Source organism: Mus caroli, chromosome 12 (genome assembly GCF_900094665.2).
Source record: "Mus caroli chromosome 12, CAROLI_EIJ_v1.1, whole genome shotgun sequence".
Lineage (NCBI taxonomy): Eukaryota > Metazoa > Chordata > Mammalia > Rodentia > Muridae > Mus > Mus caroli.
Genome location: NC_034581.1, coordinates 100,360,663 through 100,365,891, shown reverse-complemented (window position 1 = coordinate 100,365,891; position 5,229 = coordinate 100,360,663). Strand labels below are relative to the sequence as shown.

Here is a 5,229-nt window from a genome sequence, read left to right as displayed (position 1 = left end):
GATTTTCTTCAGCTGTGGTCTCTGCTTCCTGCCTGTTGCCATGTGAACAAGCCATCACCACCAGTTCCCACCGCCATACACCAAGACCTCCAGTCTACCTTCTCTGCCGTGATGAACAGGAGCTCACAGAAACAGTGAAAATAAATCTTTCCTCTCTGGCGCTATCTGCGGTGGGCTTGAGAGATGCAGAGAGGAAAGACCACGGCAGCATTACCCACCTCCCCTTTCCGGAATCCACGGAGGAGTCATCCTGTTAATTCTGCACAAGAATCTCAGGAGAGAATCTGATTGGCTGAACCCTTTTGTCCTTGTTTAAGGGAGGGGCAGTATTTTGATTGACAGGTCTTTCCTCCGTGTGTGTGTGTGTGTGTGTGTGTGTGTGTGTGTGTGTGCGCGCGCGCGCGCATGTGCGCGCGCACAAAGCTAACACCCATCCACACACACACACATGAGTAGGCACCCACACTGAAGCCACTGCCCATGAATAGGAGGATGAACAGTCCCCGGAAGCAAAGGAAGATTCTAGAAAGCACTCCATTCCTTAAAGACTTCTGGGGGTTAGCATGCTACGCGTTGACTTCCATCCTCTGCCTTTACATCTCTCTGGTAAGTCTGTGTGAGGAAAGTTAGTTAATTCCACGGCTGTGCAGAGCTGGCCGTGACTCAACCATCAAAACCATGTCTGTAAATGTAGGAGCCGGGCTGGCAAGGGTCCAGTACAGGGCAGGATTTACTCTCAGTGCCCAATGTGATCTCCAACTGGAGATGTGTGCTAGACCACTGACCAGATAAAGCACTAATGAATGAGATGAGGGAATAGGGACAGATCGCCAAAGTCCTATGGATAGCTAGCGGACTGCAGATCCTGCTCGCTCTAGCTGCCAATCTCCTCCATCTCTCCTCCTCCATGCCCACATGAGCCAAACAGCTACACCATGCCAATCTTTGTTCTAAAGGCAGGCACCGCCCCTCAAACAGCACTCAGCTGCCCTGGCCATCAGGGGGCTCCACTGTGCTCTGAGATGAAGGATGGGGCCTAGGACCTTCAGACCTGCACTGAACTCCTAAGACCAAGGTTTTTTTTTTTTTTTTTTTTTTTTTTTTTTTTTTTTTTTTTTTTGAGACAGGATTTCTCCGTATAGCCCTGGCTGTCCTGGAGCTCACTTTGTAGACCAGGCTGGCCTCAAACTCAGAAATCCGCCTGCCTCTGCCTCCCAAGTGCTGGGATTAAAGGCGTGCACCACCACGACCAGCAAGACCAAGGTTTCTAAAACCATGGGTTTTCCAGGGCACTGATTCTGGGAAGGAAACCGAAGCCTTGAAGTCCCAATTCAGCCCAGCCTTCCGTGTTCATGGAAGTTACTCCCAAGCTTCAGCCATTGTCAAGCAAACAGAAATGGCCAGAAGGACCTAGCTTTCAGAGTATTTTTATGTGACAGAGAAAGAAAGAAAGAAAAAAAATCACAAATTCCCCTACCCTTCACTCAAAAAAGATTTGTTAGTAGCAACTCATTCTTGGAGTGAGGAGAGGGAGGGCTGGGGGTGTCTTGTGTATATTCAACAAACTGTTTCTTCCTCTCTGTCTCTGTCAAAATAATTGTCAACTCTATGGAGCTATGCACGTGTCTGTCTCTATGTGTGTTTTTATAGAAGGAAGAGGAGACTGGGCTTCTTGTCTTAACTTTGAGACACAGAGGTCGGGATGGGATGGACTTTCTCCTTCTTTCCTATTCCATTTCAGGACAGTTGGCTTCTTGCAAAAGGATCTCTGTTCTTCTGAAAGCCCACAGAGCTTCTCGGGATCTGTTTTCTGCAAAATCAGGGGTCAGTATGCGCATCTCAGTCCCTTAGAAGACTAATATACCCGTTTACCATCAATGAAATTAAAAAAAAAAAAACCTCTCCTGCTTACACGACTGCACCCTGTCACTTTTCCCACAGGCGTGGCGCACACAAATCAAATCAAAACAGAAATCATCACGCCCTGTTATGGATCTCAGACACAGTTTCTTTTAATAAAATATGCAAATACTTTGCAGTAAATTGATTTCCCAGTTTCATTCTCTTATCTACATATTTATTATTCATGCCTCCTCTACTCCTCCTTGAAGCAGAGAAGTGGGGGGTGGATGGGACAGATCTCGGAGGCTGAATTTCCTTGCTTTCTTACTTAGTTAAACTGGCACAAAATGTTATGTTTCCAGGAATTAAAGATACCTGTAAAAATCACTTTCTGTCTCAAGTGGACTAAGGACAGAAGGCAAGAACGTTCTCCTTGATTTTATTCTGTGCACTGAATATCCTGGACGGCACGACATGTCTTGGCTAAGGAAACTGGTGGAGATTTAAGCTAGAGTTTCTTGTACTTCTCCCAGCTGTGACTATTTTTTTTTTTACACAAGAAATTTATTTTTGCATAGGTAATATATAAAATATTCAAATAAAAATTTACTGGTAATAAATCACCAGCACATTTATTTAAAAGAATTCTTTGATATGCATACATCGAGTCTGTTGGAGACTCGAGTACATTTTATATTGTTTCTTTTTCATAAAGAATTAACGTTGGGGTCAGTGAGATGGGTTAGAGTGTAAAGTGCCTGCTATAAAGCCTGAAGACTGACATCTGATCCCTGGGACCCGCAGTGGAAAGACAGACCTCACTGTGGATGCATCTACCCTGCCGCTGCTACTACCACCACTGCCGCCACCACTATCCTCGGTTGACACGGGAACTCTACTTCCTCAGCCTTCCACTACAGAAGACCAGGGGCTCTCGAGGAACCCACCAGGCCTCCAATACCAGATAAGAACTGCTGGGGCATCCAGCCTCGAGGACAGAACAACCACTGGTTCTCAGTCTCTGATATGATGACAGCCATTGTTGGACTATACTATATCATAGAAGCCAATCTAATAAGCCCCCTCTTGATATATATTCACCCTATTACTTCTGTTCCTCTAGAGAGCCCCTACTAATAGACAGAACAGATCTCAACATAAGGTCACTGGTGCAAGTGGCTCACTCTGGAAGCACCTCCAGGAAGCCCAAGAGAGGGAGTGGGGGAATAGAGCAAGCAAGGAAGGAATCTAAAAATACATGTGCTGTGGATTGGGGACCCAGGCTGAATCCTGCTAGGCCCTCTGATAAACCCATGCACGGTCAGTCCATGGAATTCTTAGGGGACGGGGGTGGGGTGGGGGTGGGGGTTAGGGGAGGGGCTGGAATGCTGACTCATCATTGGCTTGGAGATTTCCAAGACCATGGGATCAGTCTCGAGACAGAGAAGAGGGTTGAAGGGGCTTGAGATGAAAAACTGCCAATGACTAGAAACAGTGGCCCAGTCACAAATGACCCAACCAACTGAGAAAGGGTCAGCCCACTACAGCATCTGATGCCTATAGACAGGCAATGCCTTCCTGGATCAAATGTAGAGAACGCAGGGCTTGAACGAGAATGACAGAGCTAGAAGACCTGTCGGGGGAATGTGTAACTGTTCTATGTGACCATCCTGGGTGTCTTGGTGGGACAGGCCAATAAACCTCCAGGCCCCCAGCAAGAGAATGAAGAATAGGTGTTGAAAGGAGACTTTGAGTCACCTCACCTGCAGGGACAAAGAGAAGTCAGGGCTCAACTCCAGAAGCTAGTTTCCTTCTTGGAATGCTCACTGTGGAAGCCACAAACTGCCCAGAACCCAGAGGCTAAGCCTCTTGCACCGTGGTAACAAAATAGGAAGTAGCTACAGAGCACTGTTGTAGCCATCGTTGGTATATACAATCACTCAAGTTCAGGTGGCTGGCCTGCCTTGTCCCTCAGACCTGCCTGACAAAGCTCCCGTTTCCACATGTCCCGCTCATCAAGCCAAGATCTGTCTTCTCCCAGGAAGTGCTCTGCTCCTTCATGCTGGATAAAGTATGGATGCAATCTCGTATCCCGGATAGGATGAAAGCCATCTTTCAAAATCCAGCCGTGTTGGAACGATCCACACATCTGCTATTTAAAGGTCAGCATTAGGGACTTCGACCTCCGGTTGTAGAGATGAGATGCTGAGCCAGGTGGACAATCCTTCTTTTCCCAGTGAAGACCCGAGGGTCCTTGGGAGACTCAAGAAGTCCACAGCTTCCTGCTGGGCTTTGGCTGTAAACCGTCTATTTCCACGTTCCTCCCTCAGGCCGTTGTTTCATTATTCAAGAGATGAATTTTTCAAAGAACTTTCAGCCCTATCAGAGCAGGTGCTGAGGAATCTAAAAAGATGGGGCCCAAGACAGTCCTTTGAGGAGGGCAAGCAACTCCACTAAAATGGGGTTCCAAGTTGCTCGATGGGAGTCCAGGATAATCCAGATTAAACCCACCTGGAGCTTCCTCTCTGGGTGGGGTGCCAAGGGAGGCACAGCCAGGATGGAGAGGGAGTTTTGTATTCAGGGGGGATCCTGGCTATCTTTCTTACCTCTAAGCTCCTTGTTTTCTGTGGTTTCCCTTCCCCCACCATGGAACCTGCTTGCTCAAGGGTGGAGTTTCCTGCTCATTCGTTCTGCCATGCCCACTGCTGGACCCTGTCGGCTTTGCTGCTTGGAGGCACACGCGTGTTCATCCTGCTACTGGACCCCGAGTTACTTTGCGGGAAGTCGGGTTCCCTCCCCGTTCCTTTATAACTGAATGTTGGAATTAGTAAAGGGGGGCCTTGAACATGGAATCGTCTTGGCCTCATTCTTTCTCCCGCCCCGTCTAGCTTCCTCTCTTTTCAGCTCGAACTGTCATCCTCAGTTGAACCGTTCACGTTGCGGACTGTGGGCGGGCCGCAACAGTTTTCAATCTCACTTACCTTGTGATCTAAGAGAGCTGTCAAGCTTCAGCCACCTCATCTGCAGCCCAGGCTGTAGGAGGGAAAGAAGGCTGAAGGTCAAACAGGTCCCCTTTCCCACTGGCCTTTTAAGAAGATTCCACAGGTTTGTTGATGAACTTCTGCACACACCTCATTGGCCACACTGTCACATGACTACATCTAGCTGCGAAGGAGGCTGGGAAGCGTTGTCTTCTACCCGAGACCAGGTTGCCTCCCACAGTGGAAAGACAGAGAAGGGAGAAGGGAGACGTGGGCACCAGAGAGGCAGTCAGCAATCTAGGACACCTGCGACCTCCACAGGCCTAGCTTAACAGCCCGACTCCAACCAGCAGCCTAGAAACTTGGTGGGAGGCTGCAGAGCTAGTCCCTGAAGCCCATCCCCAAG

The 5,229-nt window shown here is 48.4% G+C and overlaps 1 long non-coding RNA gene across 1 annotated transcript; it reads right to left on the bottom strand.

Moving 5' to 3' along the window:
• Positions 1-2,265: 2,265 nt before the first annotated feature.
• Positions 2,266-4,875, bottom strand: LOC110306451. The gene is made up of 2 exons (XR_002379276.2): positions 4,824-4,875; positions 2,266-4,245 (listed from the first exon to the last, which is right to left on the bottom strand). It is a non-coding gene; the product is annotated as an uncharacterized LOC110306451 (long non-coding RNA).
• Positions 4,876-5,229: the final 354 nt, after the last annotated feature.